Source organism: Equus przewalskii, chromosome 29, assembly GCF_037783145.1.
Source record: "Equus przewalskii isolate Varuska chromosome 29, EquPr2, whole genome shotgun sequence".
Lineage (NCBI taxonomy): Eukaryota > Metazoa > Chordata > Mammalia > Perissodactyla > Equidae > Equus > Equus przewalskii.
In genome coordinates this window covers 20,293,588-20,308,237 of record NC_091859.1, presented here as the reverse complement: position 1 = coordinate 20,308,237, position 14,650 = coordinate 20,293,588, and the positions used below count along the sequence as shown (strand labels likewise).

General features: G+C 39.5%; 1 protein-coding gene and 1 long non-coding RNA gene across 4 annotated transcripts in view; one reads left to right on the top strand and one right to left on the bottom strand.

The window, feature by feature from the left end:
• Positions 1–2,104: 2,104 nt before the first annotated feature.
• Positions 2,105–13,737, bottom strand: LOC139080232 (uncharacterized). The gene is made up of 2 exons (XR_011534558.1): positions 13,568–13,737; positions 2,105–2,231 (listed from the first exon to the last, which is right to left on the bottom strand). It is a non-coding gene; the product is annotated as an uncharacterized lncRNA (long non-coding RNA).
• The window catches only part of CEP83 (centrosomal protein 83), a 106,690-nt gene continuing 105,770 nt past the window's right edge, over positions 13,731–14,650 (top strand). For 2 of the 3 annotated variants that reach the window (XM_070599500.1, XM_008514405.2), the window contains exon 1: positions 13,731–14,183. The gene's annotated coding sequence lies outside the window, so the exon portion shown is untranslated. The remainder of the gene's footprint in view (positions 14,184–14,650) is intronic. The other variant, XM_008514407.2, reaches the window with a different exon arrangement.

The window sequence follows — 14,650 nt, the reverse complement described above, 5'->3', positions numbered from 1 at the left end:
GGGTTGTTTTAAGCTGGCCGTGGGATGCACTACTCAGATTGTCCTTCCAGACAGAACCTGCCGTAAAGACTAAAAGGAAAAAGTAGGATTGAAGAAATCCTGAAGAGATAAGAAATAATGGATGCAAATGCTTCTAAAACTACAGAAACATCAGGAAATAATACGTAGGAAGAAGATGAAGCAGATGACGAAGATGAAGGAAACAAAAAGGACTCCTTTGACAAAATGCCTCCAGCAGCAGTTACAAATGACATTAGTTCACCGCCAAATGCCCAGATACAAATTAAAAATAATGCCAAGAAAATTCCTCCAGAGCTGGCCTATTCAGAAGCAGCTGTTGGCCAAATAAAGAAACTAGTACAGCATTTGTTAATGGTGATACGAAGATTTTCAAACAAAAAAATGTGACTCTCTGGGGGGCTGGCCCCGTGGCCGAGTGGTTAAGTTTGCGCGCTCCGCTGCAGGCGGCCCAGTGTTTCGTTGGTTCGAATCCTGGGCGCGGACATGGCACTGCTCATCAGACCACGCTGAGGCAGCGTCCCACATGCCACAACTAGAAGAACCCACAACGAAGAATACACAACTATGTACCGGGGGGCTTTGGGGAGAAAAAGGAAAAAATAAAATCTTTAAAAAAAAAAAAAAAATGTGACTCTCTGCCTATAACTCAGGTAAAGGGTTGCAGACCATCAACTGAAAAAATGGTTAGCTGTGATGCTAAAACTGTGAAGGCAAACGAAGCTGACAATGCAGTGGGACCCTCAAAGAGTCTGAACAGGAAACCACAGGAGTGGATCTGATACGATTATTGATACTGTAGGCCAGAGGGTGCCACCTCTAAGTGCTGATGCTATCCTTTTTGAGGATGATAAGCAAAACTTAAAAGATATTGTGAAGTTTCCTCAAAGTTCCCAAATGGCTTTTGAGGTCAAAAGGAGAAACAAATCTCTTGCAGCTCAGAAATGTGAATACTCTTGCAGACTGAAAAGTTAATTCATCTTATTTTCCATGCTGGATCTCAACTCTGAAGGCTTGTCTCTCAAAACTTATTCTGTATCCAACTTTAACAGGCAAAAAGGAAAAAAGGGAAAACATCACCTTGGCATTTTCAGAAGATGTTCTTGTTTATATCATTTTGTCCTCTTGTTTCATAGGCAAAGATTTCTGAGTAAAGTGTCATTTTCGTTCTCTTAAAGAGAGAGAGAGGGAAACCTACCTGAGGATTGTAATTAGCTGACAATTTTCTAGTGCTGTACCTTGAGAATTCACCACGGCATTTCTGCTACAGCCTTACCCTCCCTGACCTGCTCCTCCCCAATGGCTGAGCACAGCAGTGGTATTAGAGCTAGGCTGTGCTTGCCCATATTTGAGGGACCCCTCAAATGGTCAGTCTTTGCTCTGAGGCTCCCTATTGGTCTGGTCAAGACTTTCTTGGAGCCGTATGGCAGCCTAAGGCTCTTCCTACCTAACCTTGCTTCCTTCTCTCTCCTTTCATGGATAGTAGAGCTGCATCAGTCTGAAGGCACTCCTGGCCTGCTGCATCCTCTCTCCTTTATTCTTAATAGCCATTTCCTCCAATAAATCTCTTGTCCATCTAATTCTGTCTTCGTGTCTGCTTTTCCAAGTCCTGAGCTGACCAAATTCCATGTATTGTAGGATGTTTAGCACCCCTGGCCTCACCCACAGGGGCTGGTAGCACTGTCCCCCAATCTTCAGACAACTAATGACACCTGCACAGATTGCCAAACTGCTTCTCTCGAGAACCGCTCACTTAGAGCATAATCAAGATCACAAAATTTTAGAGCTAGAAGAGTCTTACAGATAAAAAAAATTAAGAGAAAACTTTAATGACTTCCTCTATTTCTTTTCTCCCTCTCCTACAGTGCCTTCACCATCTTTTATCCTCTAATCTAATTCTTGCACCTCAACTGAAACTGATAAACTTGAATAGTGAGTTATAAGTACCAAAGAGGCTAAATGGTCTCAGAATTTAGAGAAAAATTTAGGAAGCGATCGCCTTCTGAAATTGAAGCTAGGAAAAAAAGAATCAGTTATGACAGATGAAATTAGGTATCTGTATAAGTAACCCACTGTTGGACTCAGCTGCAAATGTATTGCTTTTTTGATTAGACTGCTTTCCAAGTTTCTGTCAAGTCACAAGGATATAGTCTCAGGAAGTCATTCTTGGAATGTTGAGGTATTGTGGAGTAATCAGTAGTAGGTAGCATTGTCTAAAAAAGATCCAACAATTTTAGTTTAGTTGATAAATTTGTAGCAGAGATCATTTTTCACTTTTAATTCAATAAATTTCAATTGGTATATTTAATGATTGCCTACTATCTCCCAAGCATTATATTAAGCACAGAGCATACAATGGTAAGCTGAACACGATCCTTCTCCTCAAAGAGCTTGTTATCTGGAGCATGCATTCTCTATGGGCAAAAAACTTGAGATATTACAATGGTTTGTGGCCCTCCAAAGAGCCACAGTACATAAACAGATAAACCATATCTGTGGTTTAAGATCTCATAGCGGGCAGGAAGGGCAATTAGGAAAAAAAAGTGCCTGAAATGGCTCCTTAGGAGGTCAATCAGTAAACTAAGGTTGAGAAACCTGATCCAGAGGAAAAAGAGAAAAAAGTGAAGAAGATGAAAGAAAGAACAAGAAGGAAAAGAAAAGTTAAATGATGAAAGAGAAACAGGAAAGGAGGAGAGAAGAGATGAGAAAAAGAGAAGGTATATGAAATTTTAAGACAAAAATAGTTTTGTCTACCACTGAGCCATATGACGTACAACTTTTTTTCCTTGACATTCTGAAATACAAGCTTATTCCTCTTACATTATTTCTGGTTCTGGCAACAAAGTATTAAATGTGAAAAGCAATACTGGAATGCCTGCTTTTATTAAATGAATTCCTATATCCGAGAGCATTCTTTTCTTGCTCAGATACTCCAAATGTCCTCACTTTTTCTCATTTAAAATTTAGACTCGTAAAAACAATTTCCTATCAGGTTCCTAAGGACTCCATTGTTCCACTTAATTGTAACGTGAATTTTGTTAGCTCTGCAATATTGAAGCCTTCAGTTTTACAGCAATTATTTCTTTCATTTATCGGCATAGTAGACAAACCCGTTTGTTGTTTGATAGCTTACCAAGCTTTTCTGCAGTATGAGTTTATGCCTCAGGACCGTATACTTTCCTTTGCTCTGAGTATGGGTGCACCTAGCAACCTTCTGATTAGATTTCTCAGGTATCTTGATACTAGGAAGAAAGTGACCTTGCCAGCAGACATTGGTATTTCAGTTAACAGAAAAGTATTATCTTTATTAGCACTTTTAAATACATATTTTATTGTGGTATAATTAACATAGAATAAAATGCACACATCTTAGATGTTCATTTTTTTAAAAGACTTTTTAGAGTAGTTTCAGGTTTACAACAAAATTGAGATGAAGGTACAGAGATTTCCCATATACACCCTGCTCCACACATGCATATCCTCCCCCATTATCAATATCATTCACCAGAATGATAGATTTTTTTTCACTAGTGATGAACCTGGATTGACACATCACAATCAGCTATAGTCCTTAGTTTACCTTAGGGTTCATTCTTGCTGTTGTGTATTCTATGTGTTTGGACAAATGTATAATGACACACACCCATCATTATGTATCACACAGAATATTTTCACTGCCCCGAAAATTCTTTGTCTTCTGCCTATTCTTGTCTCCCACCCCTAACCCCAAACTGGCAATCACTGATCTTTTTATTGTCTCCATAGTTTTGCCTCTTCTAGAATGTCATATAGTTGGACCCTACAGCCTTTTCAGATTGGCTTCTTTCACTTAGTAAATATGCATTTAAGGTTTCTCCATGTCTTTTCATGGCTTGATAGTTCATTCCTTTTTAGCGCTGAATAATATTCCATTGTCTGGATGTATCACAGTTTACTTATCAGTTCACCTGCTGAAGGACAACTTAGCTGCTTCCAAGTTTTGGCAATTATAAATAAAGCTGATTGAAACATCCATGTACCATTTTTTTTAAAAGATTTTATTTTTCCTCCCAAAGCCCCCCGGTACATAGTTGTGTATTTTTAGTTGTGGGTCCTTCTAGTTGTGGCATGTGGGACGCTGCCTCAGCATGGCTTGTTGAGCAGCGCCATGTCCACACCCAGGATTTGAACCAGCGAAACCCTGGGCTGCTAAAGCAGAGTGTGCGAACTTAACCACTGGGCCATGGGGCCGGCCCCCATGTACCAGTTTTAATATGGACATAAGTTTTCCATTCCTTTCAGGAAATACCAAGGAGTGCAGTTGCTGGATCATATGGTAAGAGTATGTTTAGTTTTGCAAGAAACGTCCAAACTGTCTTCCAAAGAAGCTGTATCACTTTGCATTCCCACCAGCAAGGAATGAGAATTCCTGTTGCTCCACATCCTTGTCACCATTTGCTGTTGCCAGTGTTCTGAATTTTGGCCATTCTAAAAGATCTGTAGAGGTATCTCATTGTTGTTTTAGTTTGAATTTCCCTGATGACTTATGACATGGAGCATCTTTTCATATGCTTATTTGCCATCTGTATATCTTCTTTGGTGAGGTATCTGTTAAAGTCTTTCACCCATTTTTTAATTGGGTTTTCTTTTTTTTTTTTTTGAGGAAGATTAGCCCTGAACTAACTGCTGCCAATCCTCCTCTTTTTGCTAAGGAAGGCTGGCCCTGAGCTAACATCTGTGCCCATCTTCCTCTACCTTCTATTTGGGATGCCTACCACAGCTTGGCTTGCCAAGTGGTGCCATGTCTGCACCTAGGATCCGAACCGGTGAACCCCGGGCCACTGAACTGGAACATGTGCACTTAACCGCTGCACCACTGGGCTGGCCCTGGGTTATTTTCTTCTTATTAAGTTTTAAGAGTTCTTTGCATATTTTCGATAACAGGCCTTTCTCTGACGTGTCTTTTGCAATATTTTCTCCCAGTCCATGGCTTGTCTTCTAATCCTCTTGACATTGTCTTTCACAGAGCATAATTTTCAATTTTAATGAAGTTTGACTTACCAATTATCTCTTTTGTGAATGATGTCTTTGGTGCTGTATCTAAAAAGGCATCACTGTACCCAAGGTCATGTAGGTTTTCTCCTAGTTTTGCATTTTACATTTAGGTCTATGATCCGTTTTGCCTTAATTTTTGTGAAGGGTGTAAGGTCTGTGTCTAGATTCATAATTTTGTATGTAGACGTCCAGTTTGTTCTAGCAGCATTTGTTGAAGTGACTATCTTTGCTCCATTGTATTGCCTTTGCTCCTTTGTTGAAGATCAGTTGACTATATTTATGAGTGACTATTTCTAGGCTCTCTGTTCTGTTCCATTGATCTATTATTTTGCCAATATCACACTCTCTTGATTTCTGTAGCTTTACAGTAAGTCTTAAAGTCAGGTAGCATTACTCCTCCAACTTTGTTCTTCTCAGATATTCATTTTGATGAGTTTGACAACTGTATATAGCTGTGCAACCACCACTCCAAACAAAATATAGAACTTTCCCATCACCCTAGAAAGTTCCCTTGTATCCCTTTTGTCATTATTCTCTACAACCCCTTTCGGATTTCTAAAACCAGATTAGTATTGTCTTTCCTGGATTTCATATAAATAGAATCATACGGCATGTATTCTGTTGTGCCTGGCTTCTTCTGTTTATCAAAATATCCATGAGATTTATTTACGTTGTTAGGCACATTGGCAGTTCCTTTTTACTGCTGAGTTGTATTCTGTTGTATAAAACTGTAATTTGCTTATCTGTGCTCCTGTTGATGTACATTTAGGTTTTTTCCAGTTTTTAGTTATTATGAATAAGGTTGCTCTAAACATTCTGTATGTCTTTTTGTGAACTTATATTTTCATTTCTCTTTGGTAACTATCCAAGAGTGAAATTGCTGGGTCATGAATAGGGTAGATGAATGTTTAACTATAAACAAATTGCCAAGCAGTGTTCCAAAGTGATTGTACTATTTTACACTCACACCAGCAATGTATGAGTTCCAGCTGCTTTAAATCTTCACTAATATTTGTGTTATTATTAGGCTTTTTATTTTAGCCACTTTAGTGCATGTGAAATGGAATCTCATTGTGGCTTTAATTCGTATTTCCTTGATGACTAAAGATACTGAGCACCTTTTCATGTATTACTAGCCATTTATGTATCTCATGAAGGGTCTGTTCAAGTCTTTGCTACTATTTTTGTTTTCAAAACTTTTTATTGATATATAATTGACATATAGTATTAGTTTCGGGTGTACAACATAATGATTCAATATTTAAACATACTGCGAAATGATCATCACAATGTCTAGTTCATATCCATCACCATACATAGTTACAAAAATTTTTTTTCCTTCTGATGAGGACTTTTAAGATTTACTCTTCTAGCAACTTTCAAATATGCAATAGAGTGTTATTAACTGTAGTCACCATGTGTCTCTGCCCACTTTTTAATCATATTGGTTTTTTGCTATTGAGTTTTATGAGTTCTTTATGTATTTTGGATATTACCCCCTTATCAGATATATCATTTGCAAATATTTTCTCCCATTTTGTAGGTTGCCTTTTCATTTTGTTGATGGCTTCCTTTCTGTGTAGAAGCTTTTTAGTTTGATGTAGTCCCACTTGTTTATTTTTGCTTTTATTGTCTTTGCTTTTTGTGTCAAATCCAAAAAATTATCACCAAGACTGAGGTTAAGGAGCTTACCAACTATGTTTTCTTCTAGGAGTTTTATGGTTTCAGGTCTTACATCCAAGTCTTTAATCCATTTTGAGTTTGTTTTTGTGTATGGTGTAAGATAGTGGCCCAGTTTTCCCAACATCGTTTATTGAGGAGACTGTCCGTTCTCCATTGTATACTCTTAGCTCTTCTGTCGTAAATGAATCAACCATTTATGTGTAGGTTTATTTCTGGGCTATTCTGTTCTACTGATCTCTATGTCTGTTTTTATGTCAATAGCATACTTTTTTGACTACTATAGTTTTGTAATATAGTTTGAAATCAGGAAGCATGATGCCTCTAGTCTTCTTCTTTCTCAAGCCTGCTTTGGCTATTCAGTCTTTTGTGGTTCCATACAAATTTTAGGATTATCTGTTCTATTTCTGTGAAAAATGCCATTGGAATTTTGATAGAGATTGCATTGAATGTGCAGATTGCTTTGGGTAGTATGCACACTTTAACAAGATTAATTCTTCCAATCCATAAGCATGGAATATCTTTCCATTTATTTGTGTCTTCTTCAATTTCATTCATCAGTGTCTTATAGTTTTCAGTGTATAGGTCTTTCACCTCCTTGGTTAAAGTTATTCCTAAGTATTTTATTCTTTTTGATGCAGTTATAAATGGGATTGTTTTCTTAATTTCGCTTATAATTTGTCATTAGCATATAGGAATGCAACAGATTTTTGTATGTTGATTTTGTATCCTACGACTTTACTGAATTTGTTTACTAGTTCTAACAGTTTTTTGGTGGAGTCTTTAGGGTTTTCTGTAGATAATATTATAAATTGATTAATATTAATTATTGTTAATTATATATGTTATATAATTTTCTTGCCTAATCTGGGTAAGACTTTCAACACTATGTTGAATAAAAGTGGCAAGAGTGGGCATCCTTGTCCTGTTCTTGATCTTGGAGGAAAAGTTTTCAGCTTTTCACTGTTGAGTATTATGTTAGTTGTGGGCTTGTCATATATGGCCTTTATTGTGTTGAGGTACTTTCCGTCTATACCCACTTTGTTGAGAAGCTATTATCTTAAGTGAGTTATTGTTCATAACTTAATTTTTATTGTTAATTTGTAGGAGTTCTTTATAGATATATATATATATATATATAATTTTTTTTTTTTTGGTGAGGAAGATTGGCCCTGAGCGAACATCTGTCCCAATCTTCCCCCATTTTGTATGTGGGATGCTGCCACAACATGACTTGATGAGCAGTGTGTAGGTCTGTGCCCAGGATCTGAACCTGCTAACCTCAGGCCACCAAAGCAGAGCTCATAAACTAAACTACTATGCCACTGTGCCAGCCTCTTTATATATTCTTGATACAAGTCCTTTGCTAGATACACATGTGGTGAATATTTCCCAGTCTGTAGCACAATGTTGTCTTTGAAGAATAGAAATTTAAATTTTGATGAAGTCCAATTTGTCAAATTTTTCTTTTTATGATTAGTGCCTTTTGTGTCTCATGCAAGAAATACTTGCCTACTCCAAAGCTATAAAAATGCTCTTCTATGTTTTCTTCTAGAAGTTTTATGGATCTGGGTTTAACACTAGGCCTATGAGCCATCTTTAATTAATTTTTGTGTATGAAGCGAAATAGAGCTGAAGTTCTTTTTTTAACAAATAGATATCCAGTTGTCTTAGCAATATTTGCTAAAAAAAATCCACAACTTTCTTTCACCATTTTTTTTTTCTGCTTTATCTCCCCAACCCCCCCCCCTGTACACAGTTGTATATCTTAGTTGCAGGTCCTTCTAGTTGTGGGATGTGGGACGCCACCTCAATGTGGCCTGACGAGCAGCGCCAAGTCCGCGCCCAGGATCCGCACCCTGGGCCGCTGCAGCGGAGTGCGCGAACTTAACCACTCGGCCACAGAGCCGGCCCCTCTTTCACCATTTAATTGCTTTGGTGCCTTAGTTAAAAAATGAAATGACTGTATATGTCTGGGTATTTCTAGACCAGAATCTTTTTAGTTACTAGTCTCTCCTTATGCAAATAACACAGTCTTGCTCACGGTAACTTTATAGAAGTTTTGAAATCAGATTGTGTAAGTCTTCCAATTTTGTTGTTTTTTAAAGATTGGTTTTGGCTATTCTAGGTCCTTCACCATTTAGACAAATTTTAGAATTATTTTGTCTGTCTTAGAAAAAGTCTGCTGGGATTTTGAATAGGGATTGGATTGAATCTATAAATCAATTTAGGAATAATGGACAGCTTAATGATAAGAGTTTTCCCATTCACGAATATGACGTATTACTCCATTTACTTAAGTCTTCTTTAATTTCCTTCAGCTATACGTTGTTGGTTTTCCATACAGAGGCACATCTTTTGTTAAGTTTATTCCTAGGTTTCTGATGTTTTTGGATACATTATAAATGGCGTTTTCATTTCCCAACTGTTTGTTGCTAGTACGTAGAAGTAGAACTGATTTTGGCATATTCACCCTATCCTATGACTTACCAAATTATTAGTTCTAGTAGCTCTTTTGTGTATTCCGTAGGCTTTTCTATGTATATAATCACATTGTCTGCGAACACACTTTTCTTTTTCTTTCCAATGTAGTCTGTGAATACAGTTTCACTTTTCCAATTTTTTAGTTTTTTCCAATTTTTTAATTGATATAATCCATACGCTAAGAAATTCATTTTAAGTATATAATTTAGCAGTTTTCAGTATATTCACAAAGGTGTGCAACCATCATCACTATCTAACTTGAGAATATTTTCATCACTCCAAATATAAACCTCGTACTCATGAGCAGTTACTCCCCATTGTCCCCATCCCCAGCCCCTGACAAACACTAATCTACTTTCTTTCCCTATGGATTTGCCTATTGTGGATGTTTCATATAAATGGAATCATACGATATGTGGTTTTCATTTAGCATATAATGTATTCAAGGTTCATCTAGGTGGTAGCATGAATCAGTACTTCATTCCTTTTTATGGCTGAGTAATATCCCACTGCATAGATATACCACATTGTGTTTATTCATTAGTTGATAGGCATTTGGGTTATTTCTACCTTTCACTTATTATGAATCACATTGCTATGAATATTTGTGCATAAATTTTTATGTGAACTTGTTTTCACATAGTTTCACTTGGGTATACACCTAGAAGTGGAATTGCTGGGTCATATGGTAACTCTACGTTTAACCTCCCGAGGAACTGCCAAACTATTCCCAAAGCACAATTTTACATTCCCACCACTGGGGCGTGAGGGTTCCAATTTCTCCACATCTTCACTAACACTTGTTATTGTCCATCTTTTTGCTTAAAGCCATCCTAATGGGTATAAAGTGGTATCTCACTGTGGTTTTGATTTACATTATCCTAATGACAAACAGTGTCGACCATCTTCTCGTGTTTATTGGTCATTTGTATTTCTTCTTTGGAGAAATTTCTATTTAAATTCTTGGTTCACTTTTTGTTTTTTGGAGGAAAATTAGCTCTGAGCTAACATCTGTTGCCAATTCTCCTCTTTTTTACTGAGGAAGACTGGCCCTGAGCTAACATCCATGCCCATCTTCCTCTACTTTATATGTGGGATGGCTGCCACAGCATGGCTTGACAAGCAGTGTGTAGATCTGCACCCAGGATTTGAACTGGTGAACCCCGGGCCACCAAAGCGGAACGTGCGAACTTAACCGCTGCACCACTGGGCCAGCCCCTCTTGGTTTACTTTTAATTTTTTTTAAATTGCAGAATTGTAAGAGTTCATTATATAGCTTGGGTGCAAGTCCCTTATCAGATATATGATTTTCCCATATTTTCCCCCATTCTGTAGGTTGTCATTTTACTTTCTTGATAGTGTTCTTTTTAAGCAAAGTTTTAAATTTTGATAAAGTACAATTTATGTTTTTTTCTTTGGTTGTGTCACATCTAAGAAACCACTGCCTAATCCAATTGCCATGAAGATTTATAGCTATGTTTTTTCCCAAGGGTTTTATAGTTTTAGCTCTTACATTTGGATCTTTGAGTCATCTTAATGTGTATGTGGTGTGAGATAGGGGTCCAAGTTCATTCTTTTCCATGTGGCTATCCAATTGTCCCAGCACCATTTATCTGAAAAGACTATTCTTTCCCCCATTGAGTTGTCTTGTCACCTTTGTCAAAAGTCAGTTGACCATAAATGTAAGGGTTTATTTCTCTGAATTCCATTCCACTGATCTGTATATATCTATGTTTTTGGCAGTACAACACTGTCTTGATTACTGTAGTTTTAAGTTTTGAAATTAGGCAGTCCAAGTCTTTCCAATATTTATGCTTTTATTTTTTTATTGCTTTAAGACTTTTAATATAACCCTGAATATAAGTGGTGAGAGCAGACATTCTACCTTAGATTGTTCCTAATCTTAGGGGGAAAACATGTAATATTTCACCATTATGTTTTTAAAGATGATGTTATCATATTGAAGAAGTTCCCTTCTATTCCTAGCGTGCTGAGAGTTTTTAACCGGAATGGGTTTTAAATTTTGTCAAATACATTTTCTGCATCTATTGAGACCATCATTTTGTTTTTCCCTTTCATTCTCTTAATGTGGTGAATTACACTGACTTTTCGATGTTAAATCTCTTTCCTTGGCCATGGTATCTTACTTTCTATACTGGAAAGTTCAAATTGCCAATATTTCTTTAAGAACTGTTAATCTATATTCATGAGGGATGTTTGTAATTTTCTTATAAAATGTCCTTGTCAAGTTTTGGTATCAGGATGATGTTGGCCTCATAAAATGAGTTTGGAAGTGTTTCTTCCTGCTCTATTTTCTGAAATAGAGTAGGAATGATATTTTATCATCTTTAAATATCTGATAAAATTTACTGGTGAAGCCATCTGCACCTGGAGTTTTCTCTGTGGGAATGTTTTTGATTACGAATTCAATTTCTTTAATAGATACTGGGCCATTTAGATTTCTTTTCCTTCCTGTGTCAGTTTTTTGTAGTTTTTCAGGAATTTGTCCATTTCACTTAAGTTGCTGAATTTATTGCATAAAGTTGTTAAAACTATCCCTTAAATATGTGTATAATTCTATTAGCATTTTGTCTACATTAAGACTTTTGTACACAAAAATAAAGTAGATGACAAATAATCAATCAGGGGAAAAAATACATAACATACGGCAGAAAAAAGATGTGTGCGTGTATGTGTATATGTACATGTACACACACACACACACACAGTGATGGTACTTATGTTATTTCTAGAAGCCCCTTTAATTAAAAAAGGGAGTGAGGAACATCCTTGTGAATCTGTTTTTTTGGTTATTTTTCTTAGAGAGAATGACTAGGAAATGAGATTGTTGGGGCAAAGGCTAATGCTGATGTTAAATTTTAGTAAATAAGGTTGTACCAACTTCAACTTCACACCAGTAGTGCTAATTGTATCCCCATACCCCTACCTGCACTGATAGATGAAAAGGATCTGCTTGGAAGTAGAACATCTTTTCATTTGTTAATTAGACGTTGGTTCTTCTTGGTTTAGGAATGTCCTCTTGATATCCTTTGCCAATTTTATTTATTGTGGTGTTAAGTTTTAAAATTGATATGCTATGAGCCTTTCGTATATTAGGAATATTTTTCCCTCTTCTTCTACATGATACCAATTTATTTTCCACTGGTTCATTATTTGTGTTCCGATTTTGTGTGTAGAAGATTACAATCTTTATGAGGTTAATTTTTACTATTTATTTCTTTTATGGTTTCTGGTTCTTGTTTCATACTTAGAAAAGGCCTCTCTCACTCAAGATTATAAAGATACCTCCATTTTTTGTAGTATTTTTATGGTTTTATTCTTTACATTTAAACTCTCCATTCATCTGGTATTTGAGAAATGAGATAGATGTAAAGCTTCTTCCCACTGACCAATGATTTGTAACGTATAGTTTACTGATTACCACTGAGATTTCTAGAATTAGACTGCCTGGCTTCCACCCTTATCAGTAAGGGCTCTAGGGAACGTTGTAAAAATCGAGATGGTAATTGTACCTATCTTACAGAAGGTTACATAACACCACCTGAAGAAGTGCTCCAGTACTTGACACGTAAGTGCTCAGCAAATGTAAGCTATTATGATATTAAACACTCATCCATACACAGCAGTTTATTTCTGGATTCTATATTCTGTTCACTCATCCATCTCCCACGTCTATCTGATCCATCCATCAACACGCCATTACCACTGTCCCATCTAAAGGTTCCTCTTTTCTCATTTCAACAAAAGAGGTCATGTCTGTTTTTCTAATCATAACTAGAGCCCGAAAATGTTAACTTCAGGGGTAAAAATAAGCTGCGCTTCACAACACAGTGTGAATCATAACCCAAACCAAGGCACCGAACAAACGCTGGGGGAAGGGAGGGTGCCTACCTCTTCTACCACCTACTCTGAAAGGGTGAACCCCTTTCTTGTTTCAGCTTTTGGCATACAACTGACGCTCTCAAAAGCTAGTCCCTTCTTTCCAACCCTAGTTTACAAACTGAAGACAAATGGTTTACCACGTTCCCCGGGCGGGCCCTGAACCTGCGGCCGCGGCGCAATGAGGTTTGGAGCAGGAGGGACGGGCCCCAGCCGGCTGCTTCCTCGCGGCAGCGGAGCAGACTCCCCACTCGTGGGCAGGAGACTTTGGGACACAAAAATTCTGCACGGTCGGGCACGAAGGCAGGCGGGGTGGCGGCAGGACCACCATCGGGGCCCTCAAGACAAGGAAGAGGGTGGTAAGGGCCGGCCAAGGGAAGGAGAAGCGTGAAATGGGGGAAGCCCTCGAGACACTGCGTTGGAGAAGGCGAGGGACATCAGCGCGCGTCACCTGGCTCCCTGGAGCGAGGGCCGGCCCGGCTCAAGGGAAGTCTGCGTCCCCCAGGGCCTTCTCGCAGCAGTGCCGGCTCGGCGCTCCCGCCTCGGCTCCTTCTCCTCCTCCCTCTAACGGCCTCCGGCGTCCGCGGCGTCCGCGGCGTCCGTGACGTCGGCGTGGGGGTGGGACTTCCTGCTTCGCGCGCCTTCGGGTCTAGCGGCCGAGTCCGCTCTGGGAGCGTGAAGGGTGGCGGACCCCTTGGCAGGCCGGCCCCCCGCGGAGGAGCGGGGCTGTCCGCCTGCGCCGCCGCCCTCTGGCCCTCGGAGCTCTCGCGGGATACTCAGCCGGGCCCGGGGTCCGGAGCCCCAGGGGCGCGCTCGGCCCTGTCCGCCTCCAGCTCCTCCTCCTCAGCGTGCGCCGCGAGCGGCCGCCGGCACCGCGCCGGGCGAGCGGGCTGGGCCAGCACCCGCGGCGGGGCCCGGCGCTCTTGGGCCCCATGCCCCCGCGAGGCGAGGTCAGTGGGTGCCGGCGGCTGGAGCAGTGGAGGCGACCCCCGGCGGCGAGTGCGGCCAGAACCCCGGTCCCTGTTAAGTTTTCTGTGCGCACGTTGCAAGGACCGTGTGGGAGTCTGGTACGTAGCCTCTCTCTGTGGGGACGCTGTCTGGTCCCTGTTTTGGAAGACCTTTTTTTCCCTTCACAACTGGCCCTTGAATTCTTTTTTTGTTATTTTTCTTGTGAAATAATTGGAACGGGTGTTAGAAAAGGAGGCTTTGCGACGTGTCCTGGAGCCCCTGAAATGCACGTGAAACTCTCGGTGGAGCTCTCGGATGCCCTCCGGCGCGGTGCTCGTAGGGAGTTTAGTGACTGGCTCAGCGTCTGGTACCTCCACTTGAGTTTGTGATGAAAAAGCTGTGCCACCGTTTTCCTTGACCCTGAAGACAGCTTGGATAGTGATGTTGGCCGTCATTACAGACTGGGAAATGTAAATGAATGCCGGGCTTAAGTGGACACTTTGATTAATCCTTAGTGTCCAGCGTTTGACCATAATAAATGGGCACTTAGCTCATAAAGGTGCTCACTGTATTTTAAAAGCCTTTG